This window comes from Ooceraea biroi, chromosome 4 (genome assembly GCF_003672135.1).
Source record: "Ooceraea biroi isolate clonal line C1 chromosome 4, Obir_v5.4, whole genome shotgun sequence".
Taxonomy (NCBI): domain Eukaryota; kingdom Metazoa; phylum Arthropoda; class Insecta; order Hymenoptera; family Formicidae; genus Ooceraea; species Ooceraea biroi.
Window position 1 is genome coordinate 14,199,169 of NC_039509.1, and position 23,696 is coordinate 14,222,864.

General features: G+C 44.1%; 1 long non-coding RNA gene across 1 annotated transcript; it reads right to left on the reverse strand.

Moving 5' to 3' along the window:
- Positions 1 to 345: 345 nt before the first annotated feature.
- Positions 346 to 1,477, reverse strand: LOC105283784. The gene is made up of 2 exons (XR_894745.3): positions 874 to 1,477; positions 346 to 518 (listed from the first exon to the last, which is right to left on the reverse strand). It is a non-coding gene; the product is annotated as an uncharacterized LOC105283784 (long non-coding RNA).
- Positions 1,478 to 23,696: the final 22,219 nt, after the last annotated feature.

The window sequence follows — 23,696 nt, forward strand, 5'->3', positions numbered from 1 at the left end:
CCTCAGCCGCAGTTTTCTTTTGATTAAAAAACAAAAGCAACGCATGTCGAAAATGCTCTTTCGGAAGTTGCATTTTTACGATGATATAAACACGACTGTTATTGCATCTATTGCTATAATGCTACTAAATGTCATGGATAATGTCAACACTGTAAGAAAGAACAGTTATCGGAAACAGCTATTGGAACAAACTGACACTACAGCCATCTGTTGCAAAACCCTCAAAACTAAATCACACTCCTAATAAAAGATCTATACTCGAGATCTCGGAAAGGCTTAAGGGGGGATTCTCATGTAAAGAGCCAAAAAGAAGCAGGTTTTTCGGAATTTTTTTTCAAGAACGTATTTAGTCAAAGGGTCTCAAACTTTAATAGTACATCAATACATGTAAAGAGAATATAAAAATATTTTTTTGGTTAAAAAAAACATATATATAGATATAGGTATGGACGCCGCCTTCAGCGGCTTCGGCGTCGCAGGCGTCAAACGGTGTGCAGTCTAGCATCCGCTGTAATGGTCTGAAACAGAATATTCAACAATATTTATTAATTATAGATCATTACGCATCGTTTGAACCTCATGAAGCAAGATAAAAAACCAAATTGAAAAGAATGGCAACATTTGAAAAAAAATGCTGTTTTTTCATTAAAATTTTCATTGTTATTGTGAAATAAACATTATTTACTTTAAAAATTTTTGTTGCTTTTGAGGTTCATACGATGAACAATATAATTGTCTACATGTAGAGCCCCGAAAGAGCCCAATCGGTCTAATATTTTTTAGTTATCCTGCACACCAGTTTGAAAAAAGTGATTTCGAGAAAAACGCGTTTAAAGTTTTCGGTTATAAAAAGTAATGCTTTTCAATACTTACAGTCCTAATCGGCGATTCCAGGGCCATATAGTAGGCCTTCTGCATCCTCGTATAATTGCTGCTGTTGTAAATTCAGTTCTTTGCGAGCAGTTCGAGCTTCTTTCGAGCTACTGAGGCTTCGTCACTCCTGTTGCCGTATTCGCGCGGCGTCATACGAGTCTGCATACTCCTTACAATGGGTACCGATCTTTAGTTCTAATGTGTCCATAATTTTTAAAACGGCGAAATAGCCTTCGTTGAATAATCCTGCAGCAATATATGCGGCTATTTCCACTGTTCGGATGCCACAATATAAATATTTCGGAGCCAAACGCCAAACACACGAATTGAAGCTCTCGTAAAAATTTCCTGCCTCAGCTATACAAGTACGCGAAGGTATATCACAACAAAAGAAAACCATTAGACGTATACCTGCGAAGCTGTTTGTTATGTACGAGTGTATGAGTGAGGACAGACGAGACGCGTGTCTCCGCTCCGAGCGCTCCCAGCTACCTACTCAACGCGCGGTCGAAAACTCGACTATAACTATACGTAGAGGTCGAATATCGATTTGTAACTTTAGGAACATATTTTCCACATGTATTAGAGTTGATTTAAGCAAAAAAAATTTTCTGACTCGTTACATGAGAATCCCCCCTTAACGATGTCGCGCTGCTTCCGTCTGGTATCGATCTGGTACGCGACTTTGTCTCTGAAAGTGGCTTTATTCATGCCTCCCCCCTTGAATTCCATTTTCTCACAGCTGCTGCAGCAACGGCAGCCGGACTTTTTCGTGGCGCCGCTCGCGCTGGACCGCGTACGACCGTAATTCGCGCGCGAACGAGGCTGCTCTGCAGAAAACGGCTCCGATAAGTTCGCCTGGGACGAAATGTCAGTACAGCGGCATCGTCCCCGGCGTTATGACACCTTTATTCCATGTTTATTCAATCGCCACGCTAAAACCGCGGTCGGGAATCCGCATGGTCAGCGCCGTTTCCCAGCGGAGCGCGCTGCTCTCGGGATGCTCTCGAGGTAATAATAATATTGAACGAAACTAACGACCCTGGCCTTCGACTCGGGTCGCAAGAGGCTCATAATTTTTCCGACTACCCGTCTCGTGCTAAACGATCTTTCGCACTACTATTTGCGCAAGTTAGATGGTAAGGACAGGCTCTTGCTCGCCAGTATGACGCCACGGACTTGTGTCCTAAATTTTCCTGCGTTACATTTTAGAGCAGGCACTTCTAAATCGAGTCTCTTTAAAATTGCAAAAGTAAAACGATCTTTGTCTCTTAAATGAAGTATCGTAGAAAATAGTCCGATGCAAAGATCGTTATTACACAGTCAAATTTGATTAAATTATTTTATTCTGAAATCAGAGATGTTCTCTGATGATCCTTTGCATTATTTAATTGTAATCTGGTACATTCTTCTTATTCGATTAATGAAGCTGATCTAAAATCGCAGATGTTCATTGGTTTAGAGGACGAATAGCAAAACGCGCGGTTATAATTCCGTTTGAAGGAGATCGTTTTTCTTCGTTCACCGGAAAACCGGTCGTATTCCGCTAATTGGCTAAACAGTGTAATTGCCCCGACTTATGGATCGATTTACATCGCCCATAAGAAATTTGTTGCTTCGTCGCGGCAGCCAGCTATTACTTTAATAGAACGTCGCTGCCGCGCTGAGGAACGACGCGCGTTCTCTGAATCTCGCGAGATATCTCTCCGTGCTGCTCACGACTCCGATATTCGCTCAATCATTAAGAAGCGAGCGCGTTTCCGATCCGCTAACGATCCGACATCGGTGCCTTTGAGAAACGCCGTGCCACCAGCGCGCCGATTACGTCCGCTTATTAAGGAATCGAGTCACATCTCGCTCGAACGATGATCTAATAATACTTCTGCGATAATATAATTAAGCCGTAACGATCTTGTCCTAATAATGTCGTTAGGGTTTTGCGTATAATGAATTGCGCGTTACGTCCTTTCCGAGTGTCATTCCTAAGCGAAATGAGCGTGCGATTTGCTATAGTTAGACGCCTGACAATGAGTAATAAGCTTCATCGCTTTCAACTTTTGGAAGACAACTTTTTTCTGATTGAACCATTGAACAGATTAGTGGCATGAATTGTGAATAAAAATTAATAAAACTAAAGAAAAATATGAAGATAAAAGAAAGTATACAAATTTATTTCATTATTATAGTTGTGACAGTTATGAATGTGCGTTGGTCCATGACAATGGGACGTGTAGAAATGACCGATTCGATTAAATCGAAGCGGCGTTGATCGTGTCGTGGAGGCGTTCCGCGCGGGCCCTTTAAGACCGCATTAATTGCCCGTGAAAACGCCCCCGCGAGCACACCCGAGGCCCGATTTCGCTACAGTTCATTAGGAACCCCGGTTGTCCCGTCGAGTAACTCCGGTTGGACCTTCGCCGCCGTGAAAATAAATCCTCGTGAGGACGGCGCAGCGGCGAACAAACATCTCTGCCGCGGCCATCTTGCCGGTCCAGGAAAGGCCCACGCGGAAGTTCACCGTATTCCGCCATCTCCCCTTCTCTTTCCTCGAGAACTCGGCCTCGTCTCCTTTCCATCGCATTATCACCGCCCATTCGATACGTGCGTCAGATCGATTCCCACCGACGGTTCCTTTGATGCTTCAATCTTCGACCAAAGGCGTAGAATCATTGAGAAGATTAACTTATTTGCTGATCCGAAAATATCTAGATATATTAAGACGTGTCAATAGCGAAAGAGAAATCTTTTATGCTTGACCTTTCGACTTGGTAAGATAATTAATGTTGAAAAACTCCATGAGAGATATTCTAATTATAATAGCAATAAATTCTTGTATTTTAATTCTATCTTAAGCAGTACTTTTAAAAAGAAACGAAAATATAATATTTATTTTTTAACTTCTTCTAATGTGTTAATTAAGAAATAACAAGCAGAGTAACATTATCTCATATTTAAACGTAAAAATTAAAAAATATTGCTAGATAAATGAAATCAAAAATACTGCGTGCAACTATAGCGTAGATTATAATAATCCGTGGAGACACGATTTTTCACACTAATGTGTAAAAGGGAGGAATAAATTTTAGAGGTGTGACCGTGATGAAATCACATTAATATAGACGGGACATCGAAAAGGGTTTCGAAGGCGGATCCGGTTCCAGGCGTTGCAATGCGAGGAACATTTTCGAATCCTTTGATCCGGCGTGCTTACGTGGCCGCGGCTTTATCGCGTCTCGATCACAATAAATTAATAAACGCTTCTTTTTTATGCCGGGCCACGGGGCGAGATCGGCCAGCCACGATATTAGAGGCATATTAATTTATTTTCTCTTTATTAGGCGACCGCAGTCGCGCCCGTCGGTAATCAGGGATCTGTAATTAGTCGAACGTGCTGTCTGTCCATAGCGATTTATGCCGTGCCCCCGGGGGTGATTCCTTGCTTGGCCCTCCATCTTCTTCCTCTTTGGTTCCACCGACGCTTCTTCGATTCTCGCGCCGAACAATAGCCCGGCACTGCCGTTCCTCTCGTCATCCTCGCGCATCTTCCTTCGAGGAAGGACGAATTCCTTGCCTACCTATCGGCACGACGCATCCTTGAAACCCGTAATTGTCGGTAGAGACCGCAAGGCATGAACACTGCGCTCGCCCGATCAATCACTTCGTAGCAGCTTCAACGTGTGCGCTGCTTGGAATATTCTTAACTAATATCTAAATGCGCACATTCGGGCTCCGGGTATTAATTGAGGGTTTCGTACAAAAATGATACAAGTACAGTTTCCTGCTGAGTTAAATAGGGGTCTGTTCAGTTATAATGGTCCTGCCATGTAATATCCGTTAGGCAGATATAAGCGCAAATTTCACTGTCGATGTCACATTTTGAAGTAAATGATTATCCATAAAAAATTAATAAGAACACAACGCATAATCATCGAATTTGATATAATTGTAGAATTACAAATACAAAATCTCAATTATAGGTTTGAATATTATTATTAGAAACTGTTAAATACATATTGACTATAATTTGATATTATAACTTGATAATATTATATAATTTGATTATTATAAATTTAAATAAAGATTAACGACGAAATTTTGGAGTAATGTCTTCTTGGAGTACGTATCTCAATCTTTATCTTCAACAAACTGTTCATCATCTTATTCAAACATTTTAACACGATAAAGTGTAGATCGATAACTAACTCTTCGCGTCGCTTAATCATACAACGAAAAATAAAATAAAGATCTCTGTGCGTGTCAATATTCCCAAATTGACACGATAAGGAAATTATAGGTACCGTGTGTACATATTGACCTCAAAGTGCATCATGAGGTTAACGAGCGACGCGTCCCGACAAACACCAGATAAGAATCTTCCCGCGGCAGCACGTTCTTTCGTTGACTAAGTGGTTCGCAGGATGTGAAGGATCTGGGCTCTGCTCGCCGCCCGGCTGGATTTAAGACCAACGCCTGGCTGTCTGTCAGGGACCACACCTTCCGACCGGCCCTCCGGTTCCTTATAAAGTATCTCGCCGAAGTTTCATTATTTCCATCAAGATTGAGGCACACGGGAGAGAAACGCAACGAACGTAAAGCCGGCGTTTGACGATGATATTTATAGCTCGCTATGAGAAGAAGCACAATCATTTTACTGCGAAAAGCTGATGCATTTCCACTCTGTAGATGTTTATGTGAAATCTTGCCAAGCAACGAAAAATCTGGTTTTTCAGTACTCAGAAAAGATATAAACGCATTGCAGAGAGTAATTTCGATGACTTCCTCGAGTCATTTCTGTAAATTATACTCTGCGTGTCACGTAAGAACACCCGAACGTAATCGCCTGCCTGTAATTTCTCAGCGTTTTGCGGCAATAATATCTCGAAAACAAAATACTTCATAATAAAGCGATCTACCGCAAAAATGAAATTCCAAACTGTCGGCCGCGAATTCTCTTTTCTCCCTGCGGTAACGGTTGCGCGTTGCCGCGCATTTTTCTTCCCGAGACCTTAATTCGGACTTGTCCGCGGACAACTGCGCCTTCGCCGTTTCGCGTCTCGCGTCGGCTTATCGCCGAAATGACTTATCGTCCAGCCAGCTCGCCCTTTTGGCAAGCGCGAGTGCGGCACAGGCCCGCCCGCAACAACCTAAATTGAGTTCGTGCCTTCGCCCCTCACCCGTATTTCATTTCCGGCGGCGGCATTTGCGCCCGAGGACGCTCGTTTTCTCGGTTTAACATTACCGAGCAGTGCGCGCGGCGAAGAAAACGACCCTTATAAAACGCGGACGGATGCGAGACCTGTAATCGGCGGCGCCGATGTCGATCGCGAACGCGAAATCATCGTCTTCCGCATATCGCAGCAACTCCACTCCGGCGGTATCGATTGCAGCAAAGTGTCGTGATCGTAACATAAGCATGACAGCTGCGGCAGGTGTAGTTTGTTCGAATCAACGCCGGTCTCTGTGACTAATCAGAGATCCGGTTTTAATCCGGCAGTTCAATCGCACTCGTGGTTGGATTTCGCTTATAAACATATCTCAGAATTAGTAGCAGTAACTATTAAAGAAATTTCAGAAATAACACTCGACGATACCACATTTTTGCTTGTTATAATTATCATTCGAATTTACGTCTTCGTGAACGGCTCGGGTCATCGGATACATGTTTGCATCGAGATCAAATCGTCCTCTTTGTCGCGCGAGATGGTTCTCATACGCGCGGCTGATCCTCATTTTCGCAAATTCAGCGTTGATACGCTGATTGAACGGTTCTTGCAATACACGATGTACGATCGAGAATTCGAGAGTGCGTGTTTCTTCGTCGTATTTACGATTGTCGTGACTCGTAAAACAAGAATCCAACTGTGATAAGACCGTCCCGTCCCGTGCGTCCCGATAAGAAACGCCGTAGGCATTTAGCGGTTAAGTGGATGTAGATTGAATCGTCAAGCGGACAATTTCGGGTCTGATCGGAGATCCAGAGTGATAAATGATTCATGCGTCTCGGAAGGATGGGCGACAGGATATATAACGCAGCGAGTGCTTTCGTCTTACGATTTGTCTTACTGGCACACGACTCGTCCTCGAATCCCTATTCTGTATCTCAATTGTATTAAATTGTGCGATTTATCATCATATCAGGGTGTAGTGATCAAACTCAAACCGGTATATCGTGATTTCCGAAATAAAGCTTGAGAATATTAACATTACCATTTTTTATCGTTATGGAGTTATGCATTTATAGGTGTTACAACTCATTCGAGGTGTGAACGTTGCAATTTAGCGATCACAGATGTGGCAATGGATCTATGGATGAAGTAATCGATGCATTCACGGATCCATAAATTTATGAATACGCGAATGGTGATGAATGCCGGAAATCTGCGGATGTATAGATTTATGAATTTATTAAGCTATTAATCTTTGGATCTATGAATTCATGGATCAATAAATCCATGAGTGCATGGATTTATGGACCGTACGATAATCCATAAATCCACGTATTTGTATGTAATATTTAGTAATCTGTTGATCTATAAGTCCACAAAATCGTATGCAGCTGTATATAGAGCGAATTAAGAGCCGGTTCGAGAAGAAACTTATGCATTTTTAACCAAATAAGAAATATGCATATTACCTGTCCCTTGTTACGCTGTTCGATTTTCACAATAAAGATTTATATTTCGCGCAAATTCTGGCTTTAAATAAAATTTTCAATTTTTAACTCTGTGCTTATACGCAGATGGAACTTTTTGCTTTACGCCGTGCATGACGATCAATTATAAATAAACCTTCCTTCTCCCCCGCATTAAATGTATTTTTTTCATCTAAACAAGTTTGCAAAATCGCTTTACGACAAGCGGGATACATGCTCATCGTAAAATAGCGCTTATCAACTAGCGTTATCTTCGCACTTTCGTGCGCCAGCCGGCAAAGAGCGGCAAAGAGAGCGTCAAAGCAGAGGCCGTATCTCCCAAAATCTCCGCAGAGCACGCGGCTACCTCGCGTTGCATTTACGCCACATCCTCCGTGAGACGACTGTGCTTACAGCCTCAAGGACCGCGCATACGACGTGCCTCTTCGAGGAAGACGTCGAGAGGGCACACGTGTGCCCCTCGCGGTCTTTTCATGTCTCTCGTCTTGCACCGCGGGAGAAGCGTTATTATCCTCTCGATAACGGTGAACGTGAATGCGGGAAGGACCCGTAAGAACGCTGGGGACCGCATTGCAGAATCCGCAGACTTAATTTAGATTATTACGACGTACGACACTCAAATCGGCGCGTACATTGCGCTATAAGTCATTTCCGACGATAGGCTCGTGAGAGCGGGCCTCCGGCCTATCAAGCGCAAGTCCTCCTTTTTCTTCCGCATTAATCCTGGCTAAGAAAGTTTTAAGGCGCGCATAAATTTTTTGAAAGGCTCGTTAAGAGCGCGCAACGCGCCTCTCTCTCTCTCTATCTTGCTGTAAATAATAACCTTTACACGAGGTTTTAATCTGTTAAGTGCCCAATTCCTTTCTGCACTTAAAATATCACGCCGACTTTCGCGAACTCGCGCGCACAGAAAGTCGCGCCGCCAGTTTAATCTTGAAATAATCCCCATAAACGTGTTACGCTATATTGGTTTGTCACATGGTACCAGCTATTAACGTACGAACCTCGGGAGAAAAAATTTTATCTCAGGAATAAATGTTGACTCGTCCTGAAAAAATCAATTAACGTGTAAAATGTCGACTTATCGATAATCGCTGCAGAAATTAATTCTTTTATGAACAAACGCTTATAAATGTTTTTATGGTACTTTTCTCTCATAGACGAGTCGCTCTCGTAACGTTTTAAAAGCATTAAAATTGAGAGATTAAAATATCAAGTTATGTACACGAACACACGCAATCAGGTTTATCATAGCCAGATAGCGCGTAAAATATGCGGATGTATTTCGTGACAAAGTATCGCATCCTCGGCTTTACTACGAGCACGTGGTGCATTACGCTATTTCGCTATCGCTAAACCCATAAGCGCGAGAGGGACGACCGTTTCGGCTGACGTCTATCGAGCGTTCGGGTAAATTCCGACAATCGCGGAGCTCGCGTGACCACTGTTGCGAGTAGTCGTATTACGCTACATGTGGACTCCTTAAGCCGTAATATCGCGAGAGGAGATCGTTCCTCGCGACGTCTATCGCGTTCGATAATTCGCGAATGTTGGCGATCGCGAACCTCCTGTTAAATCCGTATCAACAGTCTGGGTGTCGTTATAAACTCTCGTATCGCATTCTGCGCAATTCACCTCCCACCACTGATAAGTCCAATTTACGCGTCTCTGTATCCAATCAAATATCCCTGAGGTTGATAGAGTGGTGAACGCGTGAGATTGAACTCTTGCAAGAGCAGCTGGATCTTGCAAACCTGTCACAGTCTGCAGAATTGTTGCAAATAATTTAAATTTTTATTACAATCGTTTTTATTACATCAGATACATATTTCTAAAGTGAATTAAATTTTAGATTACTATAATTGTTTAAGTCTTGTCTGTTTCACACAATCACATGGTGCTCCAGTCGTGGCGAAGTGATGCTCCGTTTTAAACATATTAGATACGTACGTCTCTGGATTACACGTGTGCCACATACTTTACATTCAAACCGAATTAAACACTATATATTAGGTTGTTCATTAAGTTCTGCGGTTTTTTTGCCCTAAATTAAAACACAAATCTATTGTACTTACACATTTATTCGATCTAGAATGTATTGTCCATCTTGATCGACCACCTTCTGCCAACGTTCTGGAAGGGACATAATGCCGCGTTTGTAGAAGTCGCGCGACTTCTGCGCGAAAAAGTCCTTCAAGTACGTTTGAATATCGTCCACTGAATTAAAGCGCTGCCCGTCGAGATTGTTTTGGAGTGACCGGAACAGATGGTAATCCGACGGCGCAAGGTCTGGGGAGTACGATGGGTGCTGCATGACTTCCCAGCCAAAGCGCTTCAACTTCTTCTTGGTCACCAAAGCAGTGTGTGGTTTGGCGTTGTCGTGGTGGAAGACAACGCCCTTCCTGTTCGCCAATTCCGGCCGCTTCTCCGCCACTGCCTGCTTCAATTTTTCTAACTGAGCGCAATGCTTCTCGGCGTCGATGGTCTGACCGCGCGGAAGCAGCTCGAAGTACAGGACGCCTCGCCAATCCCACCACACACTCAGCATCACTTTCTTCGGATGCAAATCCGCTTTGGCAACCGATTGTGACGACTCACCCGGACCGCACCATGACCGCTCGCGTCGAATGTTGTTATATACCACCCATTTTTCATCTCCCGTGACCACCCGTTTGAGAAAGGCCTCCAGCGAGTTCCACTTCAGCAGGGATTCACAGATCATGACGCGGTCCAAAATGTTCTTTTCGGTGAGCTCGTGAGGGACCCAAACATCTGCTTTTTTCGACATCCCAAGCCGTTTTAATCGCTGCGCAACCGTTGTATGGGCGATGTCGAAGCGCTCCGCGATCTCTCGCGTCATCAGGTGTCGGTCTGCTTTGATTGCGGCCACGATTTGGTCGTCGTCAGTGGTGGACGGACGACCGGAGCGAGCAGCATCGGAGACGTTCACATCTCCGGAACGAAAGCGCGCAAACCAACGCTGACAAGTGTCAGCGCTTATGGCCGAGTCCCCGTACACGCCACGTATCTCACGTTGTGCGTCCGTCGCTTTTACTCCTTTGCGGAAGAAAAATAGCAAAATGTGCCGAAAATGCACCTTTTGATCCTCCATTTTCAATGAATAGCGCGTACACACAACACGTCAAAACACAACAAAGACTCTGGCGAAATGTCAAGCGTTGTCTAACCTGTCACGGAGTATGCGGCAATCCGCGGTTCAGGCGATGCATGCTATCTTTTTCAATGGACAAACGCTATCTATCAAGAAAACCGCAGAACTTAATGAACAACCTAATACATTTACATACGCGACAAACCGCTTGCAATATTCTTGGCCGCCACTTCGGCGAACCGAATCCAATGCTCCACGCAGGTGGAACGTCATTGCGCGCGTTCTTGCGGGATCGCGTTTAGTTACCTGAGGCGATTTCTATCCTCGCGCTCGCGACGCGGATCGAGTACGAAGATGACGACGATGAAGAAGAAGAAGAAGAAGAAGTAGAAGAAGAAGAAGGCGGTTACACGCGGCGAGCGACGCGAGCGTATGAGCATAGCCGGCATGAAATACGATGAGAGAGTGCCTCGGGTGCGAGACTTATGCTAAGTACACGCACACGCGCGTCTCGTCGTGCACGCATTTTATGTTCGCGTCCGTCCGTACGTCCGGCGCGGCCCTCCGTCTTCGTTCCACCGTCTTCTTCGAGGATGCTGCGCTGGACCGTCGTGCGGCTTCTGGCTCCTACCTGCGCGCGCGTGTTCTTTATATGGGGCCGCAGCCATAGGGGTACAGTGCAGCGCGGTAGTGCCCGGCGGCATCCGCGACGACACGTCGCCGATGTCGCTGCATCGGTTGGGAATGTCCGGCCGCATGCCGCAGCTTGCTACGCATCGCTGGTCCCTTGCACGATTTATGCGTGCGTATGCGCCGATTAACGGCGAACCGACTGTCAGATTGTTATATGGACTGTGCCGTAGAAGCCGAGAAAATGACGAGATTATTTCCACTCATTTTCGTTGGCCTTCGTTGATGAAGAAAGAGCGAGGAAATCTTGATTTATAATCCATTGGCCTTTATATTATCGAGCGTTTGATATTCGTTATTACACGTGAATAAATTCTGTAATATATTGCTGAAAAAAAGCAAAAGAAATTCGAAAATTATTACTTACTAAAGGTGGTCGTTATATCGCGAGCTCCGTTGCGGGGGTAAATGGATAACGTTGTGCGGAAGCAAGTTATATGAAAAACGCTGGATCGGCAATATGAAAGAAATTCTGTAATTTAAATTTAATCCAGTCGAAAATACTGCTCGCAGTGGATTAACTTATGTTTGCACAACATGTTTGCTACGGCACCTGCGATCTGGTCCGGAGAAGAGTCGCAGTGTCGCTCGCGAGAATTAACACAGACAGCTGTGATATTTTGCACGGATTCTCTTGGTTTCTCCAAAAATATACGACCGCGGTTCGATCAATGTGGCTCGCCTCGGAGAGAGGCGGCAGCGGCCTGGTATCGGTCGACAATGACATTACTCAAACGGTCCTGACAAACGTATAAAGAGCTAACGACGCCGGCATTACGGCATACGTGCACGCGAGCGTTTGTAAGATCTCGTGGAACGACAGCGGAGGTGGGGCTCGCAGGAGGCCTCGCGAGACCCAGAGGCGACGGTCGTCATAACTCATCTTCATCGAGCCGTCAACAGGTCGGTTTCCCGGACGATCCGCGCGTATTCTGCAGGATCCTCGGCGACTTTATGCCCGTAACTTATCGCCCAAGTGATTTCGTGTTAAAAATGTCGTGGGTGGATACACGCGTCCGATTCTTGCATGATTCCTAGATTCGAACTAGTCATCTCTACTATTGTGCAGTGCATGTTGTAATACTTTAACGGCAAATCTACCGATTAGCGAACCCACCTCCTATCACCTTGTCCTTGACAAATATTATAGAGGTCACCCTCCTGAGTGACCTTCAAAAGGTTTTAGCCGTCGGTCGTTGTTTACTAAAAAGTTATTAACAAAAGAAGTTTAATGATTTTGCACGAATTTTCAGCCGTCCACAACAAGCAAAAGGTTATATTTTCCGAAACTAAAGCCCCGGACACATACGCTCGGTTTCAGCCCGCTTCGCGGGAGGGCGGGGGGGGGGGCGAAGCCCCTGCTGCGAAAACGAGCTGTCCGAGGCTCCAGTTTCGGAAAATATAACCTAACCAGGTTAGGTTAGTTTAGGTTAGGTTAAAGCAGAGAATACTTTGTATTTAACTGCTTATGCGTTTGGTTAAAGTGAAGAATACTTTGTACTTATATTAAAAGAAATTATTCTATATATTAACGATTCACTGCTTTAAATGACTTTCCTTCCTTCGTTCATATACATATTCGTCTTTTATATCTTTCAATATTCAAAATAACTACTATATTTGCAAAATTTCTTTTGTTAATAACTTATTCATAAACAACGATCGACGACTAAAACCTAGTGCGGGTTATTCGGGAAGGTGACCTTTGTAATATATGTCAATATTATGTTCTTGGTTCGCGTAGACAGCTGAAAATTCGTGCAAAATTATTAAACTTCTTTTGTTAATAACTTTTTAGTAAACAACGACCGACGGTTAAAACTTGCACAATGTTACTCAGGAGGGTGACCTCTATAATATATGTCAAGGACAAGGTGATAGGAGGTGGGTTCGCTAATCGGTAGATTTACCACTTTAACTTTCCATGTTAAATGTTTTGTATAATAAGTCTTAAATACAATTAACGGTATAATTAATCAAAAAACGGAGTGCTCTAAATTAGCAATTTTTAAGAACTAACTGTGTTTTAACGAACTCTATTGGATTTCTAATGGATCTTTTTTGAATATTTGTTAAGAAAAAATAAACTCGAAAACTGAAACGTCTCTGTTGTTAGTAATCAGAACGTAATGGCTTTATAAAAAGATTACTTTAGATGATTGCAATGAGAACTTGGCACGCGCTAGAAAAATTATTGACCAAGACTACTAACGCCTAGAGGAAGGAAGGTCATTACTCGACCAGTTTAATTAATTGTACTTGCGGGTGTCACGCGGTCAGGGCGATCGTCCTTGTCGGCATTGCCGACTCGGCAAGGATATAGTTATGGTCTTATGGACGAAGGGGAGAAGGCACTCTCGTCCGTGAGGTGAGGTAGAAACGTGGGGACCAACGACACAAGACCCGTTTCCTTTTTTTATTCGGGTACAACAGACTCGCCGCGGCGAGGTCGCCAGAAACAAAGTGGCGCATTAGCGTTCCTTATGCGTGTATTGTTAACGAGCACGCAAATCGATTCATTCGTTAGTTAGAGGGGGATTACTCGGTGCGGTAGCTGCCTCGTCTCGTCTTTCCACCGCTATGTTTCACTCCCTTCGACCAGCGATTTGTCTAGTCGCGTATGCAAACACGCCGCACGCTGGGTGAAGGCGATTCGTTTAATGACGCCGCAGTCAGCAGTGTCGTATCGTTGTGAATAATGCGCGATCTTTTTAGTCAATTGTACTACCGATCATTTTCTGAAATACTAGAAACGTGTTACATACTGCGTGTTAAGGATATACAGGGTGTTTCCTAAGTAAGTAGACAAACTTAAGGAGGATATTCCTTGGCTTATTTTAAGAAGAAAAGGTCATATAAACATATGTCCTAAACTGCTTTGTTTTCCAAAAAAAAGTACATCACTGTTTTCGTTCACTTTTCGTTTATTATAGAACAGTTTGTGTTATTGCAAATGAAACAAATGAAAAACAATAGTAACCAAAAAGAAAAATTATAACGAAAAAGAAAATAGTAACTAAAAAGAAAAATAATAACATCACAGTAACTGCTGAAAATGTCCACCTGCAGCCATGATACACGCCTCAACTCTTCTTTCCATTGATTGACGTACACGCTCAAAAATACCTGGAGTGTTACGTATTCTTTCACATCCATCTATTATGCGATTTCTGAGATCTTCATTTTGAATAGGTGTAGCGTAAACTAAAGATTTAAGCTGTCCCCATAGAAAAAAATCTACTGGATTTAAGTCTGGGGATCTTGCAGGCCGCGCGGCGCAGTCTGAAACGAGTGTTCACTTGCGGCGCCGCGAGACCATCCCCACTCCATCCCCACCGCTGTTGACTCGTGCTGCAAAAGCACGCTATCCGAAAAGTGAACGAAAACAGTGATGTACTTTTTTTGGAAAACAAAGCAGTTTAGGACATATGTTTATACGACCTTTTCTTCTTAAAATAAGCCAAGGAATATCCTCCTTAAGTTTGTCTACTTACTTAGGAAACACCCTGTATATATCCGTTCTTTCTTTTCTGATTATTTAAATAAACCGTCCGCGCCAAAAGTTTCGCGCCCATACGCGTTCGTTGCGATCTATCTACCGTTCGGCCGCTTCCGTCGTCGTTCGGCTATTCCCGTACCGTTTCGGCCGCGTTCGTTTGCTTCCATGCTTCTTCTCGCGCGAGGCTCGCGAGCCTTGTCAGCAGAGATGCGAGTTTTGAGACGTTGACAACATTCTGCCAGCATGGAGGGGATACGCATACAAGCGAGCGTACATTATTATTAAAATAATAATATTGTTACTAAAGGGGAGTAATATTCTTTTATTGTTATGTTTTCAGATGATGGTAATTGCCAGGTGGACATGAGTGCGCGCGTCGCTAATAAATGTGTCGGACGTTTTACGTGTTTCATTCGCTTACGTATTTTTCGCAAGTATATAAAATATATAAAACATTCAACAGTTGACTTTTTAATGACTGATAACGCGAGAAGAACTTTTGCTTTTATCTCTATAAAATAGAAAATTTCCTTTAGCGGACTATTGTGACTCGACTAACTTCCGAATTGAAAACATAACCAGAAGGTACTTCTCGTTTTGGGCTCGGTTCCACAAAAAGAGGCGGATGTAATTATCCTGAGATAGTCATAGAGCTCTTTTTTTTGTCACGTACAACAATATGAAGATATAATAAATTTCTGTGTTTTCCTCGCGTCTGTTTTGTTCTCTATTTTATAAGAATAAATAGAGAAAACTTCGAAAGACCGAGATAGGCAATCGGACTGGCAACCGGACTGTGTGATCGTTAGCTAAACGAGATATAATATTTTATCACGAAGTTTGTCAAGAAAGTTTCTTGAAATTAAAGCTATGAAAGTAACTTGCGAAAACTATCGTACGATTAACGTGTCGAAAGTGTCATTTCAAGTAGCGCGCGATCGTCGTAGTCCGCTGGTCCACGGCATCGATGCATGCAATCGTAATTAACTCGTCAAATGTCGCGTCGGGAGTGCCGTTTCTTGCCGCGCGAATTAATATCGGGAGTGCCGTATTTTTGCAAGTGAGTGCCATGAAGGGCAGTCATCGGTGGACTTGAGAGGAGGAGGAGGAGGAGGAGGAGGTCTAGAGGACGTTGGCAAATGGTCGAGCAACTACAGGGTGAGTTATTTTATATTTAGATAATTATACATGCGTGTGCGTGAGAGAGGCATAGAAAGAGAAAGAGGCAGAAAACAAGAATATTGGAATAGTAAAAACATGTGTTTATATAAACAATAAAATGTATTAATTATTATATTACTTGATCGTTTTTTTTTTCATTTTCTACTGTTCCTTTTTTTAAATTTAACCGGATATTGGAAAATTTGGAAATATTTAGCATATGTTCCGGTTAACGATGAAAGCACGCAGATAATGCACGATTCAACAGGTTGCACTCAGCCTCTCATCCGCATCTGGTCGTAATACAATCGCATATCAATCTTTTATTAACCCAAGTCGACTCTACGTCGTTTAAAATATAGAAATTTAAAAAACGTACATATCTGTTCCATTTATATAAGATATATAAAACTTTATAGTTACATCTCTCTTCGCGAGTATACATATAATCCTTGCGAATATATCGAATATATACAGGGTGTTTCCTAAGTAAGTAGACAAACTTACTTTGCGCGGCCGCGCGGCGCAGTCTGAAACGAGTGTTCACTTGCGGCGCCGCGAGACCATCCCCACTCCATCCCCACTCCATCCCCACCGCTGTTGACTCGTACTGCAAAAGCACGCTATCCGAAAAGTGAACGAAAACAGTGATGTACTTTTTTTGGAAAACAAAGCAGTTTAGGACATATGTTTATATGACCTTTTCTTCTTAAAATAAGCCAAGGAATATCCTCCTTAAGTTTGTCTACTTACTTAGGAAACACCCTGTATAGTACCTTTCTTACGGTAAAACTGGGAACATACGGCGGGACACGCGTGTATCATTACGCACTCCGTTCCGGTATTACACCCGCATTACCTGGCGTGATCTTACGCATATCGAGGAACTGACAATTCGGCGTGTAAGATATGAGAGCCATTGCCGATATAACACCGATACCCACGCCCTTCTCACTCGAATAAGATTCGTGGATGAGGATGATGCCACAAGGACTCGCGATTCCGGCACGATATATCGAGCAAGAGCGTGGGCATCTCGAGAAGGGACCAATTCGCCTCGCTCGTCGGCACAGGTCGCGCGTGCTGGGGACTTAATGTCCGGTGCTGGTGTTCTCCATCGTCGCGAAAATGATCGCGTGCCAACGGCGGATCCAGAGCGTCCACTCGAGGAACGAGGGAGATCGTTTTAGCGGCACGAGTCTCGCCACGACGCATTCATTATCGTCAGCGGGATGCATTATGTGCGGCACCGGTGACAATACGTCGCAGCGCGCGAAACGTACGCGACCAGGAACCCCGCTGCTAAACGCGTCGAGTCTCGGCGACGATGTGCTAATTCCGCGTGCACGCGACGACGTCTCGGCTAATATCGTGCTCTCGTAGAAGATGCTGGGGTACTAATGCCTTGCGGTCTCTTGGGTCGAGGTGGAATCGACGTGGCGGTTTATGACATATTTATGGACGCACCGTCTGAAACTGTTTCTAAGCTTAAGGGGATCCTGGAGTCGTCTGTATTACCGGCGGAATTGGTCGATCTTACTGTACTAATTACTCTTTAATGATTGTATAGAATGAAAAATCCTTCTCCACGATTAAAGTATACAAAGAAATATACCGAGCGAAACTCGACTTTATGTTAAAAACGACAAAAAAATTTACAGTTTTATTATCGGCTTATTGTGACGTCACCTCGTACATTAATGTTCTTAATATAAATGTTTTGCAGTTTGTGTGGCCAAAATTCGATAATCGCAAGGACGGAACAAAATGAAAGAATATGGGGAAGCTTTTAGAAATGAGTTTAGAAGCCTAGTGTAAAAGTAATTAGTGCAGAAAGATTCGTGATCATTTCGTGCCTACGTATGCCTGTGAAATCGTGGCTGAATAAAAAATTGTGATTTTTTTCCGTTTGGAAAGTTAAGTCCTGCTTTTGACATTACATTATTGTGTGTACTTTCATCGTGGAAAAGGATTTTTCATTCTGTGAATTCAATAAAAAGAAAATACAGGAAAATCATCGATTCCGCCGGTAATTCAGACGCCGCGACGGAGTTCACTGGCCACTCCAGGATCCCCTTAAATGTTATAATAGATGGATAAAGTAACGGAGCAATCGAGTAATTTCCAAGTCACATCCTCTGTGGAACGACGAAACTTTCGTTTAATTAGCGTTAACGTGAGAAAGAATCATATTTTATACGCAGTTTGTTATACATATATAAATTGTTACATTATTTTGTTTTTGGCTTGTGCTCCTAGAGGCGCCAATTTGTAAGACGTTGATTGGCGGACAACGAGGCTCATGTTTCATTATCATATAATACTAATTAACCCCTGGCCGCGTTGTAAATTGTTGATTTTATCGCGTAATTTCTATTACCGGCTCCATTAGACCAAGGCGGGTAATTTTATGAAAGTTTGTGTGGGATGCCGAGAGTATAATTATTTGACGGCGGTGTAATGGATGTTGCAGGCCAGTATCTTGAAACTTTACGAGATCGTGATATATTACTCTGTGGATTGAGATATTACGCTCTATATTCGTGTCTCGCATTTAACGCTAAAGGTGGGCGTTGTGATTCTGAGTTTTATGAAAATCACATTCAATGTTATGGTGTACCGAGAATCATGCAGAATCCCATTTAGCGCCACATACGAGATACAGATGAAGCTTTTTATTCAACAGGACAAGTAGAAAGAAATGAAGGAAATGTAATCAATTTTTCATAATTCTATCTCACGGAGATGACAGCACAATATAATGTTATTTAAGTGAATATAAGATATTTCAAGCTACCATTTCCTCAATTATCTAAACGAGAAACTTGAGGTGTGCAATTTCTCATTTTTATACACCGCGAGCTAAGAGGAATCAAATTTAACAAGTAAGTTATTCGCGATTCTTTCTGTTTCTCAGTCTTAAGCGACGCACTTCGCACATCGGACAGCCTTCTCCGGGAATAGCTTGTATTTCCGTTTCTCTTTACGAAAGGGCGTAGGCAAGCTCTAGGAGTGCTATCGCGGGGATCATTTCTGCGAACGTTCGAAACTCGAGATCATGTCTGGTTGGTGCGTTGCGGGACGAGTATCTTCTTGGATCCACGCCCAGCTCGCGAAGGCGCGTTAACATTGTTGCCGCGGTATATATACGAACATCTGCGGAAATTATGATACACCATAATTGACGACATCGTGCATCACGCCCCGCCTGTTTCACGCCGCGTCGCGTCGAAACTATCGTCGTAAAATAAGAGGACGTACGCACGGCGCGTCTTCTCCCTACGAAGTCGTTGTCGAAGTCGGGCCATTAACTTTTTCCACGGGCTCGTTAAGCCGGATTCTCACCGTTTCGTGGGTGATGCTGTGAGGAGCGGAGCCGCCGCGGCGCTCCGCATTATCGATCGCCATCAATTACAAACAGCCCGAGATCGCCGGTCGTTAAGCCGGTGTCGATTAGATCGTTTAACCTCGCCACTTTCTCGCGCGCGATGTCGATCGGCGCGTTTGCGCGTCCATAAATTGATGGCGTAAAAACGTTATAGGCGCCGAACTAGATGTCATCTTTTTTTAATAATTTGTGGGTTTAGGGCTTACGCATTTGCGTAAATTCCACAAAATTAACAAATATCAAAGACACGCATTTATCTATAAAATTTTGCATTTTAAAGAATATTTTATTTCCGGTTTTAACTCAAAAGTTATTAAAACTCTTATGAATTATAGCAGCTATCAAAAATGCCTCAATATTTTCCTTAAGCCCATAAGCTTATCTCGAATTGATTAAACAATTATGTGCACGCGTGCTTTGTACAAGATAAAGTAAATAATTTTAAACTAATAAAAAAATGCTATCTTAACAGAGTTCACCACGAAAGTTTTCGTGTGATAAGTGCGCCAATCAGTAGTTGATCTCCCTCTCGGCTTTTTCGCACACGCAATTTCGCGCGCGTGTGGCGCGTGCAAGCGGGGCCAACACCGACACGGGCGTACGGGTATGTCCCGATACATACATCCATGCGTGCGTACCTGCGTGTCGCGCGCGCGTGCACCTTCGCTCACTGCCATTCTCGGGTAAGATTTCTCTTCCCTCCGTCCCTCACGCTCTCACGGCGCACGTATACGCGTGCACGGGCGCGTGTCACGGACACGCACTTACGCACTCACTCACACACCCGCGCGCCCTTCTCGTCTCTTTCTCCCTCTCGGTCTACCACGTTCTCTAAGGCGACTTACGCCTACACGTTGTAGTTGCAGCATCCACACTTAGCCCTCAGTCCAGCGCGTGCCTCCACGCGACCAACCACCACCTCGATCACTGCTCTCTCACTCTCGCGCGGTGGCAAGCCTCAACACACGCCGTCCGCCGCAAACTCCGCGCTGACAGTGCTTTTGGCAGCGCCTGCTTGATCGCGCGAGTGGTCAAGTGGCCGGCCAGTGTCTTGTGCGTCTGTGTGTCTCTCACGAGCGGAGAAAATTAAACGAGTGCATCGGACGGCTGTCATGACGAATGTCGCCGGCGCTTTCTAACGGCGCAATTTTGATGAGTGTCCGGTGAAATGGAATGAGAAAGCATCAATTGCGCTGTCGTATCTCGTAGCAAGTAATCCGCGTCGTCGTGCTACTTGCACGAGAAATGTAGAATGACACGTTGAATGACGTGCATCGTCTAGACAATACAAATTTGAAAAACGGAATGACGGTTAAACGTTCTCCAATTTTGCGGTTTGGACAATCGGATAATTCTCCTTGCAAAACGAGTATAAAAACAAACGTCATTGAGTGACAGCATATCAATTTTGTATAACAAATTTTGCAGGAAAAATACAGATAATACTTACTAAAGTTTTCCAATAGCGCTAAATGATATAGTGCTTTCGCTATTTCAGAAAATTCTATGCGCTTTATATTGAACACGCTCTTTATATAATTGATAAACTTTGTCGAATATATAATGAATATTGGATAAAATTGATGTTCATAGATGAAGCATCATTGAAAAGTGATTGAGGTGGTGTTTAAATATTGTCAGAGTGAATCCGCGTGTTACGTTACCGGTGATTCCGAGTGATTCAGTCAAGTTGCGCGATGATTTGGTGACTTTCCAGTGAATTAACATATTTCGAAAGTGTGTGAACGTGCTTCCTTTCAGAAATCGTGCAAAAATGTTTTTATCTTGCCTACAATGAATTCCAGTGAAAAAAGTTTCGTGTGCAAACGTTTTGAAAAACCGTACATGTTCACCATAGCGCCGGTAGCGCGAACGAGCGGCGAGGTTTCTGATTTTATCAAAACGAGCAGACCAACTGGAGAATTCACATTCGATCGGCAGCCGTTCGAGGGTTCGATCGAAACCTGTTGAACGATCGAAGCGCGGGTAGGGCGCGCGTTTCGTTGACGAGCGCGTTCGGCATCTGGTCTCATCAGGGCGGCGATAAAGCGTCGCTGCAGAACGACCACGGCCGGCGAATCGGCAGTTTATCGATCTGTCGATCGATCGGGAAACGTCGCGTGTGCCGCACTTGCTGCTCGCGAGAACGGCCGAACGCTGGCACGCGGATTGGAAATCGGCGAGCGTGGGTCGACACGCGGCGCCAACCTGTTGCTCAAGATCGGACTCGTTTCCATTTAGAGGACTCTGGGAGCCCGGCCGTCGCGGCCTGCCGCCGCTCCACCACCGTGAGACCCGTCCTCGAAGCCGTCCGAAGCCAAGAATTAATCAACCGAACCGCCGGAGTTTCGAGTGCCCACTTCTGATTAACGCCCGAGCGTGTCTTTATCGAGAATGTTGCGGGACGATCGGTCCTCTCCGCGGTAGCGAGCTTCTGATTCTGTGCCAGCGATCGATCCCGGTTACTCTCGATTAACGCGGCGCGTTCTTGTGCTGAAGATCGTTGACGATGGGAATCTTCCAGATACGTCTGCCAATTGCGACCGAGAATTAATCAGCCGGACAAACGGGCTATCTACTTCTTGGTTAAGTAGACGTCGTAGACTCTTCTCAAGTAGATTACGAGATTCGCGAGTCTCGAGGGATAAACTTCTGTTTCAGTGCCTGGAATTGATGAGAGCAAATTGTATTTGAACATGTATCTCTGATTACCGATTAAATCGTAAACTGCAAGCAGTGCGAGCCATCGTGTCAAGACAAATACACCCTTACGATTTTATCGTACAAATTACCATTGTGTGCACCAAGAAAGACGATTCTGATGCAAGACGCGAGCTGCACTTGTACCGAAGACCAAGACTGATGTACCCAAGGTAGAGCCAACGTGACCGTTCGAGATGCCTACTTACTCAGTGATCAGCCTGATGGTCCTCTGGGCCGGCCTGTCATTGGCCAATCAATTATCGACCAAGGAACTGTTGGAATGCCGGGCGAATCTAACAGCAGCGATCAGAAACGACACGACGTTCCTGAGGAAGGTGCGCCAGTCGGACTACGTTTTCACGGGGAAGATCAAGGAATTGCGACACGGGGAGCTGCTGCACACGCGTGTCAAAAGGGCAATCAAGGGCGCACTGAACGCCACCGTGGACCTCGCGGTGAACGACACCTGCAGCCGCTACATCCGACGCGGCTACACCGGTATCTTCATGGCGCGTCGCGACGCCGGCGACGCCGGCGACTTCCAACACGCGGACAGGATCGTGATGCACTTCGGCCCGGTGCCGCTTACGCTCGCGAACCTCGACAGGCTGAACGCCGCTGTCAGAGGTGAGTTCACGTCGCACGTCGCCGTTTTTCTTCACTTTCACGCGGCGACTGTCGCTCGCGCTTTAACGAGAGCCGCTAAAGCGCTTCCCCGTTAATTGGATAAGTCGGGATGCCGTCCACCCGGCACACTACCGGGTGTGAAATGTGTAACCATCACAGTACCCCTGCTGGTTGGGTTTAATAGATCCCGCCTCGCAGGCGAGAACGCCGTGATTTCACAAGGAAATAGCTCAGCATGGTTCACTTGGTTTTTACATAGTCCGCGATACTATTTAATGCTACAGCATGCAGGATGCTGTTGGTGTACTTGATCATCAAGTCTTGATGTACCGCTTTTATGTGGTGATGTTAGCAGTTGCAGTATAAGCGCTTCAGGAATTTAAGTACTCGAAGCTTTAAGAATGCAAGTAGATGATGAAAGTTTTCTCTTCAGATATAAGATAAATAAGATTTAATTTAATAGAATTCTTTATTCGAACAAATTTATCCGTGAACGATTTTGTGTGCGTGTGGTTGGTTTTACAGAATATCGAATTTATAGAACTATTTCGAGAATCTGATGTGACGCTTTGCAAAATGCAGAAATTTATTCTATCCGACGCTTTGTATAATTTAGAAGTAAAGGAAGGAATTCATATTCATAATGATTTTTGTCCTTTTTTGCATATTGTGGAGTATTCTCCTACAAGAATCATGCGTGAGCGTGTTGACACGCAATGCGTTGTCGGCACGTAGGTGGATAAAACACGTCAGTCGGTTAGCATTCAAGGTCTACTGGACAATCGCCTCGACAAAAGCGCAAGAGAACTAGAGAAATGACTAAAATGCATCTTCTTAAATTAATCTCCAACACTATATAGTAAATTAAACAGCGCACATAATTTTAATCATCTTTATAATTATAATTAATCATTATAACTATAATCTAAATCTTAGAAACTCTTCATCATCCTAAAAGTTTTTACGGGTACGATATATATTATTTTTTTCA